The 26,227-nt window shown below is 44.3% G+C and overlaps 1 long non-coding RNA gene across 1 annotated transcript in view; it reads left to right on the top strand.

The window, feature by feature from the left end:
- LOC147020671 (uncharacterized) overlaps positions 1–24,062 on the top strand; it is a 105,328-nt gene extending 81,266 nt beyond the window's left edge. The window contains exons 3-5 of the long non-coding RNA XR_015061921.1: positions 11,312–11,394; positions 13,120–13,227; positions 23,729–24,062. This is a non-coding gene — a long non-coding RNA (uncharacterized LOC147020671). The remainder of the gene's footprint in view (positions 1–11,311; positions 11,395–13,119; positions 13,228–23,728) is intronic.
- The last annotated feature ends 2,165 nt before the right edge of the window (positions 24,063–26,227 follow it).

Consider the following 26,227-nt stretch of genomic DNA (forward strand, 5'->3'; position numbering starts at 1 on the left):
CTGCCTCCCCTTCCCCTTGCACTGCTTTGCCTTCCCCTCGCACTGCCTCCCCTTCCCCTCGCGCTCCCTCCCCTTCCCCTTACACTGCCTCCCCTTCCCCTTACACTTCCTCCCCTTCCCCTCGCACTGCCTCCCCTTCCCCTCGCACTGCCTCCCCTTCCCCTCGCGCTCCCTCCCCTTCCCCTTACACTGCCTCCCCTTCCCCTTGCACTGCTTTGCCTTCCCCTCGCGCTGCCTCGCCTTCCCCTCACGCTTCCTCTCCTTATCATCATGATGCCTTTCCTCCACTTCCCCTCATGCTGCGTTTGTAAAGAACTCCTCCCCCCCCCCCCCCCTTTTACAAGTTGTGTTACCAAATGCACGTTGAGAACCTCTTATGTCTACCTCCTCTCAAACCCCTCATCCCCCTACTCCTTATTCTCTCCTCTCTCTCCCCCATCCTTGCTCCCACCCCCACTCCCTGAGTGTGTAGCGATGTTTGGAAAGGTGTCCCTCTCTCCACCCCTCCCCTTCCTTGCTCTTCCCACCTTCCTAATTCCCCCCCCACCCTTCCTCACCCCTCCTAGGTTCCCCACCCCTCCTCTCTCCTTGCTTCCCCTCCTCCCCCCTTCCTCTCTCCATCCTCGCTCTCCTCTCCCCTCCCCTCTCCCCTCTCCTCCCCCTCTCTCCATCTCCTCCCCCTCTCTCCCTCCCCTCCATCCTTTCTCCATGCCCTCCCCTCTCTCTCCCTCTCCTTCCTCTTTCTCCCCCCCCACCCCCCACCTTCATATTCCCCTCAGCGAAGTGGAGTTATATTTGATAGTATTCAATATTTCAACACGAAATTGCCCATTATGTACCTGACGTGGATGTTCAGCAAACTCAATATACAATGAGGACCGAGTAGGCCATACGGAGGAGAAGGAGGGGTGGAGGGAACCACCTCACAGATGGTATCTTGACTCGCTTCATATTACAATTGGGAACCACGCTAAAGTCTCATCGCCGTTTTATCAACAGCTGCGTTTGTAGAAACTCGAAATCAAGCGAAGTACAAAGTGCAATCCTCATGGTGAGCCCCCACGGATTTCCCTTTGGGATGTTGCTATTGTTATTACTTCTCGGTTGTTGTTTTTTTTTTTCCTCCACCCTTGCGCTTTCCGTGACGTATATAACAGTGCTGGAAAGCACACTGTTTCAAGGACGCTGCTTGGCAACGTGCTTCATTCACTGTTGGATTGGTCCTGACCACGCGTTGCCAAGGGCAATGGCTGGTGCAGGAGACAAATTGGTCGTCAGAGAGATGCCATCTTTAGAAAGAAACGTGTCCATACACTTTGAATGATAAATAATGAAGAGGGCAAAATGAAGACAAATATAACATTTGAGCTTTATTGTGGAGAAAGCACACATTGTTTGTATCTTGAACTCATTTCACAATTTGTTTTTTTCAAAGTGGTTGAAATTGTTCATTTTTTTTGTCGGTTGTTGTTGCGTTACTAAGCTACAAGATATTTTTTGATTGTTGTTGAGCGAAACATTTGGCCCGTGCCAATAGTTATGATTTGTTAGGGTTAGGGTTAGGGTTAGGGTTAGGGTTTTTGCGCAAACCTGTCATTGGATTCCTAAAATGTTTAATGTAAGATGTTTTTTATATCTTTAAAACATCATATCGAGTGGAATATATATATTTAAATTACCGAGAAATTTACATTAGCTCATTGTTTACTTCTTATTATGCTTTTTTTTTTCAACTTCTGGCAATATGGCTTCAAGGACAAGTTGATGTCAAGTATTCTCTGATGTTACAGGATTCTGACCTGCCTGTCCTTTCCCCCCAAACCTTTTCCTCTATACATACCTCTTCACTACCCTCTCATTCCTTCTACCTCCTTCCATTTATTAACTTCGCCAGCCGAAAGTAGATGGAGGTTATGTTTTCATCCTTGTTTGTCTGTCTGTCTGTCTGTGAGCTTGATATCTTATGGACAGATTCGGACGAATTCGTTAGGACCAGGCCTGATGCTCAACTGAGTAGTTGGGGCAGGAATTTATAATTTGTTCAGGGTAACAGTAATAGCTCACCTACTCTTCATAAACTACACTGGGATATTTAACGTCCACTAACTAATGCTGGCAGATGGGAATCCAAGTTTAACGTCCATCCGAGGGACGGCACACACATTGATGAATCGTCCTGCCTGTGAAACACTGAGGAGACAGTTTATAGCTGGTTCGGGATTCGAGCCCGACCATGATTCCCGACCGACCATGAACATGATGAGAATCATGGCTTTGGATGTAGATTTTTTTTTTTACAAGCAATGATTACTATGTCTGAAGCCAAACATGAATGTGGAAAATTTTAAATGTTAAAATTGTTGAAACAAAAATTTTGAGGGGATTTTGTTAACTGAAGGTCAGGATTTGGCACGAGAGCCAAGATTACCTTTGAACTGTCGAGTCGAGCTATATTACCTGTCGAGATGAAACTACCGTATAGTCAAACTATCTAATCATATGCTTGTGAGAGTCAACATCTCTCTGGCTATTCTCAGAGAATTTCCTCAATGCTGGCAAGTCTGGCATTTCACTCAAGTAGATTGGCAGGGACTGCAAGCGGCCTTCTCTCTTCAGGGCTGGTCTCCCATATCCACTGTCCCGAATGTTAACTTAGCCTGGGAATTCTTCCACAGAAACGTGCTCTCACTCATGCACAGATTCATCCCATCTTGTCTTCAATTATCTTACCCTTCTTCCCACCCATGGCACACTGGATCATGTGCTGCAGCAGTTGCTCTGAAACAACTTGCCTTGTCTTCCAGGAAGGCAAATCCGACTGAAGGCAATCTCGGTGCATTCCAAAAAGTCCGTAACAAGTGTGTTTCCACTTTCAGGAGAGCCAGAAAACAGCATCTGTCCAATCTCAAGAACGAGCTTTCAAACTTGTCTCATTCCTATAAAACCTAGTGGTGCCTTGTCAAGTCGGTCTCTGGTGTGTGCTCCCCCTCCATCCTTTCCCTCACTTCAAATGCCACCACAGCCGACTCCACTCATGAGAAGGCCGAACGCCTCAATTCTGTGTTTGCTTCCAAATCTTGTGTCCCCAACCCCTCACTCTTGGTCCCCATCCTTCGCTGCCATACCCAACTGCAACTGGACTCTGTGTCTTTTGCACCTGAGAATGTGAATAAGGTTCTTTCAACCCTCGACTCTGACTTTGCTACTGGACCAGATGGCATCAGTTCACGTGTCCTATAAACCTCCTCTGCTGATCTTGCACATCCTCTGTCATTTTCACCCTGTCATTTGCACTAGGCCATCTTCCATCTGCTTGGAAATCCATGAACATCACTGCCTTACATAAAATAGGTGCAAAAACTGATCCCCTTAACTATGGACCTATCAGTTTATTTCCAATCATCAGCGAGGTTATGGAATCCATCATCACAGTTGATATGAAAACCTTCCTTTTCTCCAATAACCTCATCTCAGATCACCAATTTTATTTCAGACCAGGTCACTCCACCTTGCTCATGCTGCTTCTACTCACCCAACAATGGATGGAGGCCCTCAATGTCAGACATGAGACCAGCGTCATCTCTCTGGACATATCTCATGCTTTTGATGCAGTCTGGCATCCTGTCTTGCTCTCCAAATTGTCTGCCTATAGCATCCAAGACCATCTCCACACATGGCTTACTGACATCCTCTCCTGTCGCAGTCAACATGTGGCCCTAAATGGAGTTCTTTCATCCCCTCTTCCTGTGCAGGCTGGAGTTCCTCAAGGTAGCGTTCTGGGCCCTGTTCTTTTTCTGGTTTTCATCAATGATCTCTCGGACTCTCTGGAAAATCCTCTTTATCTATTTGCTGATGACTCCTCCCTCTGCCGTGACATCCCTCATCCTTCAGATAGGCAGGCTGCAGCCTCTTCTCTCTCTTCAGACATTGAAAAAAATCACAAGCTCGTCAAATACTTGAAATATGTCTTTCCATCTTGACAAACCTCACACTCCCACTATCTCCCTCTGAAAGACCATCTGGAAAAGCCCCCCCCTCCTCCTATCTACTTTCTTAACAATCCTCTTGAGGAGGTTCAGTCATTAAAACTCCTGGGTCTCACTAGCAGCCACTATCTTTATTGGGAAAGCCACATTTCAACGTCGGCCTCCAAAGCTAACCGCTGACTGGACATCATCCATTATACAAAGTCCTTCCTTGGCACACCTGAACTCCTGTCCACCTTCAAGGCCTTTGTCCACAGGTTGATGAAGTATTGCTCTCCCCTCTGGGCTGGCTCCCCTGCCTCACATCTGGCTCAGCTTGACGCTGTGGAAACCAAGGCATTTAGGATAATTGGTATCTCTGGTGATGAGGCTGAGTCTTTGGGTCTCTCACTCTCTCACCACAGGCAGGTCGGTGGTCTTTCTGTCTTCTACCGTCTCTTCTCCTGCCTCGCCCCCCCCGCTCGGTCTGATATATGCCCCCCCCCATATTTCTGCAGGCCGCTAGAGGTCCGCCAACAACCCCCTTCTCGTAAAACCACCAAAATCGAGAATCACTGCTCACCTTCAATCTTTCATTTCTATTTTTTTCCTGCCTTCGGAAGAAACTCCCACACTCTCTCTTCAATCCCACTCTTCCCTCCAGGTGTTCAATACAGCTGTTCACCACCATCTCTTATGTCCCCTCATCCAAAACCATGATCGTTTCTACCCCTGCTAATCAATCCCAAACCCACCTCCTTCAAATTCCCCGTTTTTCTTCGTGAAAATCCCTGTAGTGTAAGGACCTGAAAGTCCCTGAAGTGTCCCTCTTGTTTACCCCATGTAACCCGACCCGTCCCTCTCCATTCCTCATGTCTCTGTTCCCAACTGTTTTCCTTCCCTCTCCCGCCCCTCTTGTCTCCTGCTCCCCTTGTTGTACTTTATGAGTGTTCGCTCTCATACGAGCCTCGACATTGTATTAAAAAATTAAAAATATAGAAACATGAGAGGAACAAAGTAACAAAGACGTCAGGAAGAACCCAGATAGATAGACGAGACAGCTGTTCACCACCATCTCAGATCGCCCCCAATCCAAAACAATGATCTTTTCTACCCTCGTTAACCCTGCCCAAATCCCTCCTAATTGTGCAGTTTTTCCTCCTTGGAGTTTCGTTCTCCACGTTTGCGTGTTTTGAGTCCTGTTTTTGTCTGTTACGTCCTGATCCGTTCAGCGTGCTAACTCTTCCACGATCCTCGACTATGTATTCCAAAAAAACCCACCGTAATCTTGGTGTTTTTCAGGCAGGACATTGCATCAAAAATCTTTAACTCTTGATGAACCTGGGAATTCATCTGGCAGCATTAGTTGCTGGTGGATATTAAAGATCCGCCAATTTTTTTTTTGCAAAGAGAAGGCATTGGCACTGTCACTGGCCAAGTTCCAAATTCCCATCTTCACTGCTGCTGGGAACGCAATGGCAAAACCACCCCCAGTTGTATTTCCTTGCGGAGTATACTGCTTCTCAAGATCCCAATATGGCTGGAAAGGCTGAGATTAATGCAGAGAGAGACCAGTGAGCCCCACCATCAGCCTTCATACATACTGTACCAACATTACTTTGGTCAAGAGTCATGAAAAGACACAGTGGTGTGAACAACGTGCCACAGGAATAGCGCTTGCTTGCAGCAACAGGTCCTGATAAGATAAAAAAAAGTGTGGGGAAGAAGATGACTGGAAAAAGTTCAGCGATTAATTCCACAAATAGTATAAGAGGGGGTAAAGGAGATCACGGAAGAGAAAGAGACGAAAATAGATGCAGCTTGGGAGTGCATGGGAGAGAGAAAGGGAAAAATAATTTAACAAACAACTTGCATCCAAAACCAAAATCATGGTTTCCCGACATATTTCTGAGATCGAATTCCAATGATGCCTTTTTTTTTTATTAACCCTTGATTTGTAACATGATGTTTTGAGGACACCAAGCCCAACAAGATTTGACTTGTATCCGTACTTTCCGGCACGTGGTGTCCATGCTGTCTTGTCTACCTTCAGTGAGCGTCAAGGTGTGATGGAGGGAGGGTGCGTCACTCTTGGATCCTTCTTTGTTGGTGTGCTATGGGGTCCAATGGACCCCAGGTTACCAGGAATGCACTTATTTATACATACGTTGGACGAAACTCTCCCGGTGTTTTTCAGGCATTTCGTTGAAAACATAGACTCCTGTAGAGAAGTACTGGAACGACGTCACGATCTCGGGGTTTGTAACTTGAGTCTGAAGGATTAACTTGAGTCAGGGGCTAAAATGACTTCTGGAAGGTCGAGAGACACGATCTCGGGATCCATATAGGGGGTTTTGAGGACGGCGAGCTCAATAGTGTCATTTTCAACACCACCTGAGGTCATCTTCAAGGTCAAAAGGTCATATTTCAAGGTCAAATTACCCTAAGTTATTCAAGTCATGAGACTAAAAGTCGTCATATGGAGCGACCTCTAAATCACCGCCGATCAAGCTAAAAAAAATTATGCGCGTTATTGGATCATATTAGAATAATTTTAAGCTTGTGGAGCAACATTCTATTTTTTTTAGACTTTTTTGGACCACCCAAATATATATATTTCTATATATATATATATATATATATATATATATATATATTTCTATATATATATTTCTATATATATATATATATATATATATATATTTATTGCAAATCTGGAAACCATTATCGCACTCATCATTCAGCTCCTTTAGCTGAGTTATCTCGGTAAGTACATGTTCTATAGATAGCTCGCCTTGCATTGTTTAATGGGTAAATCTATGTAAATGCGCTGTGATTTATTTTAATAGTTCGGTCAGAACAACAAAGAAGAACCCTCCCGTCCCGTGATTCAACATTAAACAGCGTCCCGTGATTCAACAGCTGACTCAGCAGCATAAACAGGAATGACGGGGGTTGGGACGGGTCGTCACGAGATTCAGCAAGGTAAACAGCCACAGCCCCCACCCGCAGTTGCGGGGGGAGGGAGGGGGATGGCGCACAAGGGCGCATGAGTCACGACGAAGCGAAGCGAGGCGGGGCGAAGAGGAATAAGAAAGGGGACCCTCTGCTTGGCTGGGGTTGGTTCTTGTTGGGGGGGTTGTTCTTCGGGTGGCTGTTGCTCTGCTTCGTGGTTTGGTTCGGCTGGCTCTTCTTGGTCCGTGGAGCTCTTCGTGGTCTCTGCTTGGTTCCCGGCTTGGTGCGACTCCTTGGCCTCATCTTGGTCGGTGGTTCTTCGGGGAAGCGACGCGTCGGGTCGGGAAGGATCGACGCCTCGTCTCACCAGCACGTGGTCCGGAGCGCGAGGGGATCCGCCGGAGCTCGGAAAGGATCGCGGCTCGCGGTGATTGGATAGAGCTAACCCACGCTGGTGCCCGGTCCGAACAGCTTGAAGACCACACGAGGTGGAAAGGTCCGAGGCAGACCCTGGGCCTGAGCTCATCTGTCCCTCCGAGCTGAAGTCCGTATTAAAGGCATCAGCCACCATTTCTTGGGTGTATGTGTGTGCGTACGTGTGTCCGTGGGCCCGTCTAACAAGTAGAGAACTGTTAAGTGCTTTGTGTGCTGTAAATGATTGCATTGCATTTTGTATCGTCGGTTTAAATCTGCTCTTACGTGTTCCCTAGTTCCCCATTATTATTAATAAATACCCCCATTGTTGAATGTAACAGCTCGTTCTGTGTTTCTTTCCTTGGCTCGACATTACGCATGTTTTAGGATCAGTGTTCTTAACTTGTTCATTTGATCCGGCCAGACTTTGGTAATTCCGCTCGGTTACGCCAGATCCGAGTCGGCGATAGCGACTCGATTCGGACAAAGTCGGCCGAGGGTGAACTTCCCCGGTAGTCGGACCACGTGGGTACTTAGGTAAATTGAAGTTGGCAATCGATCCTACCCCACGTGGCCTATCCATTGGTGAAGATCGGTCCGATAGGGGACCCGTCAGTTCTGGAGTTATCCGGGGCGACGACCTTTACATTCCGGGTGATCGGTCGAGCCAGCTCGCGGCTCCATCTCACGGTCGTGCTCACGGTCGACCCCCTGGCCCCGTAACAATATGTATATACAGGATGTTTCAAAAAGAGTGATGTGACCTTAAATGTTTATTTACAAAGAAACAGAAACCTCAGGAAAGTGAACCAAACGTTTCTCGAAAGCTTATAACAAGGTATTATCTACCACTGATTGCTGTTGCAGTAAGTCACTGCTTGAGTTCGTGAGAGCTCAAGGTCTGAAAATGGCATTTACGCAAAATCCTTGTAATTGACATTCTCGATGATGTACCCCTCTGCTGTTCAGACAGGCATTAATCCTGACTCTAAAGTTCTGTCTAACTTTCCTGTAGGTCTCATGTGGCATTGCCTGGAGGTAGTCTGACACCTCCTGCTTCACATCATCCAGTGTGGTAGGGTGGTAGGCATAGAACCAGTAGTAGTAGAACCCTTGGCAGCCTCCCAGAACCAGTAGTCCAGAGGGTTCAAGTCTGGGCTATGGGGTGCCCAGTCATGAGCAGTACCCAGGGCAACGAGGCGGTTTCTGAAGAGATGCCACAGGAAAGTGATGGTGTCACTAGCTGTATGTGGGGGTGCACTATCCTGCATAAACAAGGTCATGTTGAGCTGGTTTGGGGTGACCTTTTGGGCTAGATCATTATAGAACTTCTGGAGCATGGCTCAGTAGCGCTCACCGTTGATTGTCACCGTCCTGTTGTTGTCATTCTCAAACCAGTATGGCTCTAGCATTCCCCATCTGGCATTGAAGGTACAGAAGAATGTGACCTTAGGCCCTTTCAGGTACCTCTGAGTGATCTCAGGTGGTTCTGCCCCCCAGAAAATGTTGTTATGGTTGTTGATTGCACCGTCCAAGTGGAAATGGGCTTCATCACTGAACCAGATCAGGTTGATCCAGTTTGGGTACCATTCCATCTATGTGTGTGTGTGTGTGTGTGTGTGTGTGTGTGTATATATATATATATATATATATATATATATATATATATATATATATATATATATATATATATATATATATATATATATATATATATATATATATACATGTATATATACATAGATACGAGGTATATATAGAAAAATATGTAAATATATGTATATATATTATTATCATATATTATAATCTATTATTGTAATGTATAAGTTATAGTAAATTATTGTAATATATTATTAGAATCTAAATATGATACTATATTATTATAACATTATTTTCATCTATATATTATCATATATTATCATAATACATATATTATAATCTTATATATTATTTCCGAGTTTGTGGTTTCGTGTCGCGCTATCTTCGACTTTGTTCTGCGCTCGAGTAACGTGATATTCGGCTTACATGATCTCAAAGACCATATGAGGTGCATGGTACAAAAAAAAAGTAAGTAAAATGGTTCTGAAACAGTGAAATCGTATTCCACTTACTGCATTAAAGTAAAATTACTACTGATACTCTGCATCAGTTCCTTTCTCAAACACACCCACCCCAACATGTCACGCAGAGCGCCGGTTATGCTCATATGCTATTATAATATATATATATATATATATATATATATATATATATATATATATATATATATATATATATATATATATATATATATATATATATATATATATATATATATATATATATATATAGCCTGGTGTTGGCGCAGTGGTTAGGGCAGTGGCTTGGGACCCAAAAAAGGTCCTGAGTTCAAGCCCCGTTGGGACACTGAATTAATAAATGTATATTGTGTGTGTGTGTATATATATACATATATATATATATATATATATATATATATATATATATATATATATATATATATATATATATATATATATATATATATATATCAAGTCTAAAACACCAGGGGGTTGACTCAGCCTGTCATCCTTCCGAGGTCGGCGAAATGAGTACCAGTGTACTGGGCCGGTGTAGACCCCGGTTAAAATAGGTGTACCATATCCCTGTGTCGTAAGAGGCGACCAGGGTTGCGTCAGGAAGGGCATCCGGCGTAAAACGTGCCAAATCACAATGCGGATCATACGGATGATCCGCTGTGGCGACCCCTAACGGGAGCAGCCGAAAGAAGAAGAAGATATATATATATATATATATATATATATATATATATATATATATTTACATATATTTACATATATATATATATATTAAATGTATTAATCTGGCTACTTAAGGCTGGGGTTGGGGGATCACTTGAAGATGGGAGGCCTGCATTGTGCCATGGGAACCCTGAAAAACCAAGACTGCAGGTAGGGGTTGCGTTGTGATCAGGGGTAGTGTGTGTGCCAGACTGGCAGGTGTGTAGAAAGTGGGCAGCACTTGGAGGCATTTGGTATTTGGTCATTTTCAAAATTTCTCCGTGGTTTAGGCTTCAAGTCCTGGGTGCTTCCAGTCCTACTCTACGGATGTGAGACTTAGACTCTGGCCAGGGATCTGAGATGGATACTTAATTCCTTTGGTACCAGGTCTCTTCGGAGAATCCTTGGCTATCGCTGGTCGGACTTTGTGTCCAACGAGCGGTTGCTGAGAGAGACTTGGATGAGATTTGTTACCTGTATAGTCTGTGAGCGTTAGCTGCGGCTGTATGTACATGTGGCTCGTTTTCCTGGCGCTGATCCTGCTCACCAGATTCTCTCAGCGAGGGAGCCTCGTGAGTGGAGGAGGCCAATGGGCCGACATGTTCCTCCTGGTTGCAGTAGGTTGATCAGCATCTCAAGGAGATGGGGATGGGCCAGGCATCTGCCTGGGGGATAGCCAAACGGAGGCCTCTGGAGTTCTGGTGGAAAGTGGATGCAGCGATGCGCTGCTCTGGCACATGCTCCCATAACTGACCTGACCTTCGGCTAAAATCTCTGGGTACTAAGACTTCTATTAGGAATGTCATCTTGTTTTTTTGGTATACCAATACTATATCCATTCACAATGCTTTGTTTTCCATGTTTATGCTCAGTGGGATCATGAGGTCGTACATGAGCATTACTTCCTTGTTTTCAGTGATTGCTTTTGTTTCTTGTTTCCAGAGTTTTCTGGAACTGGGATATTGAGACTTTTGCAGTTATGGTAATCTTGGTCTTGGGCATTTATTATGATTCAGTCTCCATCCAAGTTGAGCTGATGTCTTCTTAGCCATTCCATTGAGCCTTCTTTGTTTATGCCAATGGTTCCAATGAGACTTTTTTTAATATGTTTCTGCTCTTTTATTCTTCTCCCAGTTGTCGGTATATATCTGTTAATATTCGGTTTTATATTTTTATTTTGTCTTTCTTTGCAACCAGGGCTGTGTTTGTTGCTGTTTTGATTTGGTCTTTGGTGTGTGACATCTTCTACTCACATCTGTTTTTGAAAGTTTTTTTGCAAGGTGAGTGAGAGCTACTTCTTCTGGTTTGTTGTCTTCATGATTGTATACCAATTGGATTCTGTAGTCTGTTGAACTTTTTATGTATTCAGCCAATCCTACAGTTGTCACTATGTGCACTTGGTTCAATCATACTGATTGAGAATGCAATGGAACTCTGGAATACCACATTGATATTACAGCTCTCGGAAAGAAAGATCGAAATACCAGGAGAGAAGATATGTCACAAGATCTTCCACGATGATAGCCTTTCCTCACTCCTGTTTTGCCTGCCCCTGGACTCGATGAGCAACCTCATTAATGTGAATATACACTCACATCCAATAAGAAAATGTCCAAGGAGACAGGGAAGGTGACAGACCTACTGTATGTAGATGGATGATTTAAAACTCCTTGCACCTAAACTTGGTTACTTGAGGCTGCTCCCTCCTTCTCGTCTCAGCAGGTACATTCTTGGGAATATTCAGGAAGTTCTTTCTGGTTCCACATGCTTCATGTAGTGGTCAACAGCTCTTATCATGGACAACTTGCAAGTATAACATAGGTCGAGTTAAATCCAGAGCTCTGCTTGTTGAAGTGAGCCAGTAGAAGATCAATCCCCGTTTACACCTTTACAAATGTCAATTCAGCAGCTGAGACATCTGTACTATGATGTAAAGGCAAGTTGTAAAATCCCAATCCAGCACTATCCTGTCTACTGCTGCTTTGGGAAGTCCACTCTAACACTATGCATCCTTGCATGATCTTAACATTTTTATGACTTCCAATACATATATATATATATATATATATATATATATATATATATATATATATATATATATATATCTGATATATCACTTGCAACAGTTAAAGTACATTGTATGCACATTAACCATTGACTAATCAGGTTCCATAAGCATTTGCATATGGAGAAAAATGGTAGCTGTAAAAACCCAGTTGTTCTTGTGCATTCAGACCGAGCACCAAAATTTGAGTAAAATGCTTGGTCTCAAACTCAGATTGAATCCCTGACAAGATGATGCACACGTGACATGAATGTAAAAAATCGAATTGAATCTCCTTAAGCCATACTCATGCAAGCAAATTGAATGTCTGCTGAGTGGTTTGGCTAGTTCATGGGAAGTTAATGTTGTGTATTTCTCTACCAGTAACATTAAATAATATATAATGCTATCCGATAGGAAATGTTCAAACTGAGGGATCAAATTTTGGGAATTATTCCACCCCGTCACTCCAAGTTCCATAAATTGCTTCATCTCCAACCTTCTTCCCCCTCCTCCATGCATCTCCCTGTCTCTATTTTTCTCCCAAATCTCCCTCCTTTTTATTTATTTACTCTTATCAAATTTTATTTTTTCTTATACTCCCATATTCATAATACATATGGTAGATGGTCTGCTAACCACACGTACAGCAAGCAAAGCTCAATAAATACAACATGTTTTTAACTATAGAGTACAGTATATGAAAAATTATTGATGGCTATATCAAGCACAATACAATCAAATAATCATAATGTTCCATCTTCAAATATATACAACAGAGCGTTGTCTATGTGTATGTTTGGTCGGTAATTATTCCGAGGCCCTTTTGCTGAGAGACACCAAATTTTCAGGGTATACTCAGGGCATCCCAACTTAGGTTTACCTTGAAATACTTTTCAAAAAAAAAATTCAAAATCTAAATTATTGTTTAATTTTGGAATTTTTTTCCGATTTCTCACAGGTCTTATTATTTGGATTATTTCTCCATTCTGGTGGACCAGTGAGCCGAGAATGTCACTTCTGCCTGGAGGGCCTACGAGTACAAACCCGCTCGTGCTCCATACAGAGGGTCGGTTCTGCAAAGGGGTTACAATCCTGGACAGGTTGCCACTCCGAAGCGGATACTACAGAATATACATTGAATATTACTCATAAGTATATTCGCAACGAATTTGGCACTAAAAAAATTAAAACAAAATCTTTACTGTACATTCACAACCACAATGAAATGTGTCCTACGACAACATCTAATGATATGTCTAATGTGGATAATCTTTTAAGCCCATTGCTCCAAAATGCAGTAAAACGATGGCAAGTTCGAATCTGAAAAGCAACTGCAAAAGTGCAGACACTAGAGAAGGAAGCAGGAGAGACTATGAAAATGTCATTTGGCTGAATTTGTTTAAAAACAAAGGAGTTGGCTTTCAGCGTCATCTGCAAAGGATGAATTAGATCGTGGACGAGCATGATTGTGAGACATTTGGATATAATGAAGTTGGTATGGACATGGATAACGAGAATGCTATGAGTCAAAAATGAGACAATGATGGTGGGTGTGGGTGGGTGCGGGGTAGGTAAGAGACATGAGTAAAACATTGAATATCTTATTTGAGGTTGAGAGACGCACAGATGGTGCAGTATTGCTGTAGGAGCAATGAGAATGCAAACTCGAGTAAAGATGGTGATTGTATATTCACAAAGCCTTTCTTTGCAGACATTGAAAGTATAATTGGGCTCATTTGAAGTCTTTTTCCAATTTCAGGAGGTGGAGGGCTTTGTGAAGTCAACCTATATGTATATATAAAAGCGAAATGTTTGTTTGTTTGTTTGTTTGTTTGCGACCCTACTCCTCTGAGTTCCCAAGGTTAATCATCATGCAACTTTCACAATCACAATTGCTGCGTTTCAAACTCAGGTCCATCACAAGCCCACCACCCTAACCATTAAGCCAACACCAGGCAATATATTATATATACATATATTTGAGAGTGTGTTCTGACTTCCGATTGTCTGACAACAAAACAGATTTTGAGCATCTCATCTTACTATAATTCACCGTCTGTCTGTCTGTTCCAAGGTACCGCAAAAATGGCTGAACCGATCGCAACCATTTTTTGGGGTGTGTAATATTGGGACCCCTTGGAGTAAAGTAGGCATAAATATAATAATATGATCCCCTTGAGGGCTCCCGTAGGGAGAGGGTGCTTCTAGTTTAACTAAGTCATGATGATCTTGGCCGAGGGTGATTGGGACATTTGCTGCGTTTTAAACTGAGGCCCAGGTTGTCGTAAGATGTATAACTTCTCATAGGATGGAGTTTGAAAATTTCAATTCATACAGATTAAACAAATACATTAAATTAAAGCCACATCAGCCACACATTCAATGATACAAATCAGAATGGGGAAAAAGGAGAGCTTTGGAGTCATGCATGAGGCAGTTGTACCATCATAAACTAGGGTAGATCCATGTACGGTATATACAGTGCCTGCTGTACAACCCACGTACTGCCATCTCCAAGCTGCCACATATCAAGGTGTAAACATCCAACAAACACCACACAATAAGGTGAGTTGTTTTGCTGTTTGTTTGTTTGTGACCTGACTGTCTTGAGCTCCCATGGTTAATCGCAACAAAACTTTATACGATCAGATTTTTAACCACGATGCACCTGAATAAAGCCTGGTGTTGGCTTAGTGGTTCGGGTCCTGAGTTCAAGCCCCGTTGGCCGCTGAATTAATACACCAGGAGGTTGACTCAGGCTGTCATCCTTCCGAGGTTGGCGAAATGAGTACCAATGTGTACTGGTAGAGGGGCACTGTATCAGCAACACAGTCGTGCTTCCAAGAAATAATGGCTACCCCGGCAGCTAAGCTGCCATACGCAAGAAGAAGAACCTGAATAAGGGATTTAAACAGTCATGAGGAGGTAATTTGGCTCATTATCACTCCTTTACACCCTTGAGACCCCATTAGATCATTGAGACCCATCAGACATTTACACAATTTAGACCCCTTCACACACCCGTTTAGACCCTTTTGTGACATAAACACCTACTTCGACCCTTTTCAGACCTATAGACTTTTTAAGACACTTTGGACAATTTAAGACCATTTGTACACTTTAAGACTATTTGGACACTTCAGACCCCTTTTGCTCTTTTGCCCTTCAACCCCTTCAGACTCATTTAAATCCCTTTGGCCCTTTTAAGATCCTGAGACCCATTAGATCCTTATAAGATCCGATAAACACTTTAAACCCCTTCATTAGCTTTAAGACACTTTAGACACCTTCGACCCTTTATTCTGCTTAGATCCCTTTGACCCATCAGACATTTAGACCTTTTTGACCTTTTAAGACCCTTAATCCACTTTAGACAGCTTCGAAAATTCAAAAAAATTCCTCCAAAAATCGTTTTCATGATCTTTTTCATGCACCATTCGTGTCACACATCACAAGTTGCGATGATAAATCCAAACTAATATCCCAAAGCAAAACTGGTGTTGAAAAGTGAAACTGAAACGACTGATCTATGGCTCATCGGATAGGAAACCAGAATGAAATGCTATGAGAAGTACCGGATGGAAATTTCCAAAAGCAAAGCTATGGGGAGTATTGAGTGAAGGGGCAGGTTGGGGACTGAAGAAATGATGTGGGGAGGGATAGGTGCCTGTATGTTGTCGGTTGGCATGGAAAGAACTTCGATGATCTTCCATCAGGCGGTAGGCCCAAAACGTGCCTAAATCCATTTCCCAGATTATCTTTCATAATATCACCCTCACCCCCAAGCAGTACTTCGGAGGTACAACAAGCATGGATTGGAAATCTTCGTCGCTTGAATGGAATGAGGTTAGCGAGGTTACTGGGTCCACCTATTGCAAAATCTGCTCTGAATATTTACACTGAATTCCTGTTTCAACCAATATGCACTCATTTGAGATGAGGCGTCTATGAACCCATCAGAGACGGATACCCGGCTGGTATAATTTAATTTCGCCTATAACCGAAGGAAACTGATGTTGACAGAGATTGGCCTGTTCACCCAGAAGGTATTATCTATTTCGGAATAAAGTGCCCACTTATATTGGGTAGTTCAGAGCTGTATTGCAGCTGGACTTGAATAGAAAGATACTGCTGGCAGGTTTTGACACTAACTTGTCATCTTTCTAAAGAGGAAAACGATGTGTAGACTTGTAGTGGTGAAAAGGTAATGTTGACAAGTCCCCCCAAGAGATTTGGAGCACTTTCTGAGGGGATGGTTTCATGGCATGTGATTCAAGTGACAAAAAGACAAACTTTTCTCGAAGTTACATGAGCCTCCTTGTGGATATGGAAGAAGTCAAATACTAGTTAATGTGGAACACCAGCTTAAATTTTCAATTATATGCTGGTTCCTGCCTTCAAAAAGTTGCTGGAAATAAAAAAAAAGTATATTTTATTTTAATGAAGATTGAGATCAAATGGAGGGGATGAGGAGTCATACGTAAAATATATAAATACATTTACTTTGGGATATACGCAAATACAAGAAGAATATGAAAAAAATAAAAATAGGGATGAAATAGACCGCTGGGCCGGTTTATTGTCAGGTCAAGCCAGATTAGATCTGTGACTTGCTACAGGTACCATATAAACCTGCACTAACCTGTTTCATGGTTAGGTTGTCAGTGACTAAACCGTCTCATCCACCAGGTTTCTTGGTGAGGAGGGTGTGTGATATGGACACCCAGCAGGAATAAAAAAAAAAACCTGACAAAGGGTGGAGGAGCTCCTTGTGAGCCAACGGTCATCCATATCTAGTGCCCAACTGTGTCTGCGGACATCCTCCTGCAGTTGGGTTACTTTTTTAGGAGGTTGGTGGCAGGATTTGCACTCCAGCCACCGTAAAACCCTTCATTCCCCAAAACCCACAAATGCAAACAAAACTGAAAACCCACTTAGTGGGAGTACCTCCTGTGCTGCTGCCCTTCGCAGGACAGCTCACCGGATAACGGGATTGGGGCAAAGCCTTCGGGACGATTCCTTGACGATAGAAGCAGAAGTATGGGGAAACCTCCTGGGTCAGATTGCAGTAGTGTGTGTCGGAGTGGTGCTGAGGTGTCGTCCACCAGACGGCGGTCTCCTTGGGTTAACCTGAGGCGGTCCCTTCGGGTGGGTGCCTGGAATGTCCTATCCCTAAGACAGGATGATCACCTGTCTCTGTTATCATCTGAGCTCAAGCGTTTGGACATCGGTATTGCAGCACTCTCTGAGGTTGGGAGACCAAATTGCGGCGACATCATGGCGGGTGGTTACACCTGCAAATCATCGGGTCGCTCTGATGGTTACCATGCCCAAGGAGTTGTTGCAGCTGTGCTTAATAGGCTGACTCCAATGATAATTGAGGTAACCCCAGTCAGTGAGCGCATTATGAGACGAAGGATTAGTCACTCCTTGGGTGTCATTTCCCTTGTCTCTGTGTATGCTCTGACTGAGGTGAGTGATCTCACCATGAAAGACGCATTCTATGCCACACTTGAGTCTGTGGTTGATCAGTGCCCCAGGCGAGATACTCTTCTTGTCTTGGGGGATTTCAATGCATTGACTGGAACTGGCAGGGATGGTTATGAGACATGTGTTGGTCCCCATGGGTCTGGAACTGTAAACCTGAATAGCAATAAATTCCTTGACTTTGCAAGAAGTCATTGACTTAGGGTGGTTGGTTTATGGTTTCGGCACCCACAGGCTCATCGCTGGACTTGGTATTCCAACGCTGGCGGTGTCGCAAAGGAGATCAACCAAGTGCTCGTTGGTGGTCACTGGAGGATGATACAGAACTGCAGGGTCTAATGGAGTGCTCAGTTCCTCAATACCAACAACAGGCTTGTAGTAGCAACTCCCAAGTTGCAGCATAAAACCAGGAGAATGGTGCTATCCCAGCCTCGGCTGGACTTGGCAAACTCAAGAATGAGAGGGTAACTGAGGAGTTTGTGAACAGGCTGAGTGGGTATTTGGGGGGTCTGGGTGCTTTGCAAAATCCAGAGGAGTTGTGGAATACCTTCAAGACCACCATCCTTGATTTTGCCGGTGGATGTCTTGGAACTCACCATTGGGTGAAGAAGAATTTTGTCTCTCAAGGGACACTGGATACCATTGACCAGAGTTTCAGGGTCAGGCTTAATTTCAGAGCTGAGCTGTTCAGGGAATTGAGGCATAAAACTGTACATGTGCTGAGGGTGGACAAGAAGGCCCATGTGTGAGGAATCTGACGGGATAGAGTACCACTTGTGGTCAAGTGATTCTCTTCCTCTTTACAGGGGAATTTGTGCATTGCTTTCCTCCAAGCCCGTCCCTCGGTGTTCTGCAGTCTGAGTGGAGGGTGGTGGGCTCTTGACAGAGGAGTCTGAAGTGAAGGCCCACTGGGCCGGTTATTTTGAGCGGCTGTACCAGACTGATCCACCAGCTGTTGAGTTGGATGTCAGGAGTGTTACTATCCCTATGGCGGACCCTCCAATCAACTGTGATCCACCTTCGTTTGTGGAAAAACAGGCTGCGGTGAACCGGTTGAAATGGGGTAAAGCTGCTGGGATCTGTGGCATCCATGCTGAACTTCTCAAGGCTGGTGGAAATGCTGCACTCATGTCATTGCATGCAGTTCTGTGCTCTGCCTGGAAGTATCATCCCAACTGACTGGAAGAGGGGCAATGTTGTCCCTCTCTGGAAAGGGAAGGGTTATCACCAGTACTGCAACAACTACCGAGGGGTGATGCTGCTCTCAGTGCCGGGCAAGGTCTTTGCTCGGATATTTCTTCATAGGGTTCGCCACCATCTGCTTAAACATCAATGTCTAGAGCAGTCAGGCTTTACACCAAAGAGATCAACGATTGACCGTATCCTTGTCCTTCAGGTCCTCACCGAATGCAGACAAGAGTTTCGGCAGGGGCTGCTTGCAGCTTATGTCGATCTCTGGAAAGCATTCAAAACAGTGAATTGGGATGCCCTCTGGAGGATTCTTGGTCTTCGTGGGGTGCCACCAAAACTGATCGATCTGATGTCTGAACTATACTGTTATGGAAATGGCCCTTATTCTACTACTAAATATAGGATTAGCTCAGATCTCCCATTAAATGCATATATAGATAGGTTGTTTGGTAGGAGGGACATTGTGTGTGTGTCGGGAGGTGTAAGAGACTGTTTTTTACGTTTGTACAGTAGTGGTGAAACAAGAGCCCCCTCTTCTTCCTCCCCTCTACGGATGATAGGCCCCGCCCAGTCGGCTGGGAGGGTGTGGCCAAGGGGAGGAGGTGGAGCGAAGGGGAGGAAGTGATACGAAGGGGCGGAGCTTTTTGGTCGGTTTCGCCGAGGGAGGCGTGCTCGTGGAAGAGAAAGGAAGAAACGAAAGGAAAAAGGGAGCTCTCAGTTTGGACGAGCGTCGGGTTGTCCAGGCATGCTCGGAGTCGCTACGAAGCGAGAAACAAAGGCTTCGTGAAAAGAGCTGCGTGTGGAGAACAGCCACTCTCAAAAGAGTGCTCGTGTTTTGAAGGCGAGCGAAAGAAGGAGGGACAGTGTGGAATCTGGTGGTACAAAAACGGCGGTCGGCTTTGAGAGGCTGCCTGCACGTGGAGTCGACGATCGACTCGTATGGGGAGGTGATCGACGGGTTCGGCCTGCGTCTGGCCCCGGAGCCTCCGTACTTGCTCACACCAACGGCTCGTCACGTTTGCCGATCCGCTTGCCGGAGCCCGTCAACCTCGATTTGGGCCTTGTTTGGAGAACAGACCAGGCTGGGATTTGTATGCTGGACCGTGAGAGAGATCAGCTGAGGCCCATCGTCGACCCTACGCGAGGACAGAGTGCGCGGAGACCGCTTGTGGTGCGAAAGGGGCAAAGGGAGGATGAGCTCCATTTCGCCACGTGGTGCATTTGAGCTGGAGTTCGAATCCGTGGACAGCCGCCTGTTGTGATTCCCTTTTGACACTGTCCTCTCGTCCATGAGACATCACCATGTACTCTGTCTTGTCTTGCATGCATGCTGTTTGTCCTTGTCTGCACTTGTTGTATAAGTCATATTTCGGTAGCGATCCTCTCGAAACCTGTAGTCCATGGTTCCCTAGTTAAGAACGGGTTGAGGTTTGTTAATAAAAACATTGTCGTGAATTTTGCTTGTGTTGTGATCCCCATTGTTCCCCAATAAATCTGGTTAATTCGTATGAAGTTGCCGCTATGGATTAACTTGTGTTGCGTCAAGGAACGATCCGTTCGATTGGCATATAACACCAAAAATGGTTACAGACTGGCAGAAAACGCTTGGCATCTGACAAAACCAGTCTGTAACCAGGGGTTCTATTTCCCCAACTGGCAAGGTACAAGGATTACGTTGGTATCGCGATTGAAGGCGCGTGACCCGAGGCCTGTGCTGAGCCGGCCGGCGTTATAAACCCCGGAGACGGTGGTGGTGAGGGTGGTGCCTAGGACTGGGTGAGAATCCCACCACCCCGGATCTGCAACAATACTCTGGTACTGAGAGTGCTGTGAGATGTGGTCGTTCCATCTTCGACTTATTTCCAGTTGTTTCTGGAGTTCATCAGGGGTGTGTACTGCCCCCCACACTTTTCAGCACTTCTATGGACTGGATTCTGGGGAAGATGTCGGAGAGATCAAGCTGCGGTGCATCATTTGGGAATGTCAAGATCTCTGACATTTATTTCCCTGATGATGCAGTCATCTTTTCGGAGACTCTGGATATCCTTTGGGGGCCCTCGAGGTGCTGAATCAGGAGTCTGAGCCGCTGGGATCATGGGTTTCCTGGGTCAAAACTAAGATTTAGACTTTCAATGACATCTTGGATGCTGCTATCTTGCCTGTACCTGTTTGTGGTGAGGATGTTGAGGTCACGGAGAGAGTCACTTACCTTGGCAGTGATATTCATGTCTCTGCTGGCTGTGAGAGAGGTCGAGACGTCTGGGTCAGGCCTCGGGAGTCATGGATTCACTGGATCATGGGGTGTGGCACGATCCGTACCTTTGTGGGAGGACGAAAATCCGAGTCTTCAGGTCCTTGGTGCTTCCAGTCTTGCTCTACGGATGTGAGACTTGGACTCTGATCAGGGATCTGACACGGAGACTTCATACCTTTGGTACCAGATCTCTTCAGAGAATCCCTGCCTGTCACTGGTCGGACTTTGTGTCCAATAAGCAGTTGTTGAGAGAGACTCAAATGAGATTTGTTATCTGCATAGTCCGTGAGCATCGGCTGCGGCTGTATGGACATGTGGCTCATTTTCCTGACGCTGATCCTGCTCTCCAGATTCTCTCAGCGAGGGAGCCTCGTGAGTGGAGGAGGCCAATTAGCCGACCACGTGCCTCGTGGTTGCAGCAGGTTGATCAGAATCTCAAGAAGATGGGGGTGGTCCAGGCATCTGCCTGGGGGATGGCCAGACGGAGGCTTCTGGAGTTCTGGCAGAAAGTGGACGCAGCGACGCGCTGCTCCGGCGCCTGCTCCTATACCTAACCTGACCTGAGCACACTCAACCTCAACACAAAATTTTGTCCAAAACCAACCACAACATTTTGAGATATTCTGTTCACAGACAAACATGCAGACAGAGTCTGTCAAACAGACAGATAGACAGGGGTGAAAACATAACCTCCATCCACCTTCGATGACGGAGATAATAACGAGTCGACTTCGGGAGATTACTGACTTTAGGTCTTTCCCCTTTTTTAGAAGACTAAACTTTTTTTTGTTGTTGATTAATATAAGTACTGTATGTTAAATAAACACAGTGACTTCATCGGAATAGCAATCTCTGTACAGGTCTGTGAATGAAGCCTCCAACCACGACACGAGCATGTTTCAGGTGAGATTATTTTTTTATTTTTTTTCTCATTCCATACAGCTCAGGTTTTTGACAGATAATAAGCAGAAATGTCACAGAAGTTTTCCTGCGATAAGAAGCAAAATATTTCACTTCAAAGTGAGGATGTTTGTGTGTACTGGATATGAAATTTGAACACAGCATGACATGTTTTTTTTAGCAGCACATTTCAATTGTTTCTCTTTGCTGGGTGGAGCTGATAGTGCAGGTATTTTGTACAGGTTTCTGGCATTTGGTGGCTATAGTCGCAGCTGGGAAGCTAGCTAGATCGTGTGTTTTAGTGCTGTGGAGTATTATGGAAGGAATCAGAGTTCCTGGCAGACTTTGAAGTTGCATGGAGTGAAGGAAGGACCGGATGGCACAAGGATGTTGATATCTTATGGTTTCATGGCTGAAGCATTGCAGATCCAGCTCAACATTGATGAGTTCTTGAATGGAAGGCTCTTCTGTTGCCCGTTATTTTTAGGTGTTTAAAGGCAGCTGGCCTGCCTTAACAAAGCAATATTGCGAGAGGAACTAAAGCAACACCTGCACACTGACTGAAGAATGAGTCAGCAAGGCACAGTGCAGGTATTTTCATGAATGATAACAAATATGCAATGTTGACCCCAACCCAAGCCTGTATTGGGACATACTAACAAGCAAGTCCCACTTTTTGATGTGGTTCTTACAATGATATGAGCATGCATGGGCAGGACCTTGCTGATCCACATCTCGACAACATTGCCATGTCCTTCCAAGTTAATTGTGACGTCATCAAGCGAATTTTCAACAGAAGCTGCCGCAGAACCTAACAAGAGGACGATTTACCAAATGTGAAGTGGTTAAAAACAAGATTCATCTCAAAACGTTGGAGGGGCTCATTGAGAGTGTTCTTGTTTCGCTTTCTCGCAGCTCTGCTCAGCATGCATGATAAGTGGAGATACCAAAGCAAGCCATGAAATATCAGCAGGAGTGGGAAGTCTTTTTGCATGATTCAAACCTTGGGCTTTTGGGAGGATGGCTAAGTACACAAAACTCGGCAATCTGATCCTCCAACAGCAACATGCGTTGCACATGAAGTGCTGAACAAGAGCACACGACTCGCCTAGACGATGGAGCTGTAGCTGTGCTTGAAGTTGAACTTCAACACATGAATGTTTATGGCAATTTTAGGCACACAGTTGCAAGGTTGAAGCAATCCATGTCAGAAATATTACCACTCACTTCAAAGTGTTGTTTCTCATCCAGGATGTTAAATTGTCCCTTGTTTTCCCGTGTTCTCATTGTCCGTGGAGTCTTCGTTGTGTGCTCGTCGTTTACAACCCTTCCAACTGATTTCAAACTTGTAATATTTATTCCGAAATGGGAATATTATTTTAGGCTTATTATTCTTGTTCAACAAAGAGTTTGTTTGTTGAAAGTACATGTTTGAGTATTCGTCCCTTTTCCTGTGATAGTGTGTGCTGGGTTCAGCAGTCAAGCATCGATCTCGAGATTTCTAATTTAAAACATGGTGAGGTCAAGTAATTTAGCTTTGGCCATATGATGGAAGAGCCAGTTGATTAGTAAACTTGACATAATAATATGAGCAATAATTTCCTTAATGAGGTCATTGTTGGATACCCAATTTGTCTCCACATATCCCAGTTGATGTCCTTCCTCTTTGTTGTCCATTACTTCATGATGTTTATGTCCTTAGTCTTCACATATGATGATTGTGCTGTTATTCCAGAATCCATCCATCCATCTATTGGGACCATACTCTGTGCAGAGCGTTGGTGCCGCCAAAGCAGTCTCCTGGACTATTGGGCACAATCCTGGACGGGTCGCCACTCCGACACAGGATACTCGAATGGTTCAATCATCCCAGCAATAGGATGACAGACTGAGTCAACCCCACCTGGTATTAATTCAACGGTACAAAGCGGGATTTCAACTCGGGACCCAAGGATCACAAGCCCACGACCCTAACCATTAAGTTAATAGTCTGGGCACCCTGTGCTGAAAAAGGTGGTAACCCGAAACAAATTGCAATCGTTTTCAAACCTGTTTTTGATGATTCCTAATGTACCTGGGACTATCCTATTAAAAATCTACCAAAATCTATTTCGTGGAACATTTTTTTTTTTGAGAAAACTTACCCCCACCCGTAAAATTCAAAAATTTGAATGTCGAAAATGAAAAATAACAAAAATGTGTTTCAGTCTTATAAACAATAGTTTAATATATGACAGGAGCATTAGATATTTGCACTGGAAGTTAAAAACATAATCTAAACCTATAGAAATACTTGATATGGGTCAGAATGATTCCACATTCATAAAATTGGGGGTGACCGGGCTCCGCGGGCGGCTGACCACAGTACGTACCGGTAACAACATTTCACATATTGAAGTGTCGCGTTTATAAAATTTATGTCACTTTAAATAGTACATTATATAACATAGTATTACACATCAAGTAAATCTGTAAACACCAGGGTTAAACAATCACAATTGAAGCTGAATCTGTTGTGAAACATCGGGAGGCCACGGCCATCTAAAACTCAATTTAACACTCTGTTGGGTCTTCCTCCGAGTCTGTGTCAGCCGACAGTGAAATGTTTGCACACACCCCACGGCACGTTCAGATGATGACAGAAGAGGTACATTCAATGCAGTTGATGTCACCAGTGTATTCAGTGCAGCATCAACAAGCAAATGACCTCAAACTGCACGGCTGACCGCCTTTCCTGAGAACATATGTACCACTGTGTTGTCAGTATACACTACTTCCAACAGCTCCTGAAGGCCTGATCCACTCATCAAGTGGCCAATGGATCCCAGGAAGCTCATTTTTGTATGGCAGCCTCCCAAACGAACGACAGTTGGTTGCAATTCAGGAAGATTCTCTACCATTATGTGTTCCTTCCACCATAACAGTTGATCAAATGTCACCACTGGGTATGCTTGGTACTGACTTGCATGGGAAGATATGAATTTTAATGTAAAATAAATGCAGGTGAGATCGTTTGGATCCAAATCAATCATGGGGAGAAACATGACCGACGACACACCAGGATGTTCTCCTTTGTGGATGAGCTGCATGAACCCAGACCACTGGGGTCTTGGGACTTTCAGCAGCAGCGATGACGTCCAAAGTAGATGTACATCTGCACATGGGTCTTTCGCATTTGGGTTTGTTATTGGCTGGGAGAGGAGAGACTGGAGGCTATCTCTTTCTGAGAATAAGTGCTGAACATTTATCCGTCCAACAGAAGCAATATCACCAGATGTGACTTTCACTCTTGGAACGGTTCTTGATGATTTTGTCCCGGGTGTCACCATAGCAATAATTCCCATACCGTGGAACGTACCCTTTCCGTCAATACTTCTCACATTGTGGTCGACATTGTCAGCAGAATATTGTATAAAATTGTTTGCACTGAAGTTTTGAATCTCTGTGCCATGTGCAACTGAAGAACTTCTTTCGTACTTCTTCACTTCACTGTAAGAGTAGGAAAACCCACGGTGATATAAAGAATCCACCAAAAATTTTGATTGGAAGTGGTGGTGCATTTGAACACCCAAACCAATTTGTAATGGTGCCAGAAGGATACGAGGCCGCGTTGCCTGCATGATCGCTTGTCCTATTGAAGCAATTTTGGTGCTTCGATCTTTTCCACACAATGTTGTGTTTAACAACTGCTGCAAGGATGGTGGCACGAACTCCAGTGCTGTTTCTGTTGATATTTCGGCGGCAGTGGGATAGGTGTTCCTGGTCTGATCAAGGTCTTTTATGTCCTGTTTTATGAACTTAGCTGTTGCTTCAATTACGTGGGTCTTCTCATCCTTTTTGTCTTGCATCGTTTGTCGATGAAAATTATGTCGGATGTTGGAAGCGGTGGTGTGAAATGTTACTACATTTTGTTTGCCATTGATCTCTGTGATGGTTATTCTGTCGCTGAAATGTTTTTTTTAGTTCAGATTTCATATGTGGAAAGCTGTACGGCTCTATGTCAGTATCTTGGAGATATTCTATCATCTTGCTTATCAAATCGTTGATGGTTACCTGCTCGTCATCATTGTTTTCAAGATACTCTACTACTGTTTGAAAAGCTTCTGATTTTTTCGAGTCCTTGGGTCTGCCACTTCCACTGATTTTCTTGCATTTTGCAGCTCTCTGCTCTCTGGCTTGCTGAAAAACGATTGGCACTTGTTTCCCTGTTCTAAAGTTAACACTACAAATGTTG

This window comes from Eptatretus burgeri, chromosome 9 (genome assembly GCF_056783735.1).
Source record: "Eptatretus burgeri isolate ZD-2024b chromosome 9, Ebu_testis_v1, whole genome shotgun sequence".
Taxonomy (NCBI): Eukaryota; Metazoa; Chordata; class Myxini; order Myxiniformes; family Myxinidae; genus Eptatretus; species Eptatretus burgeri.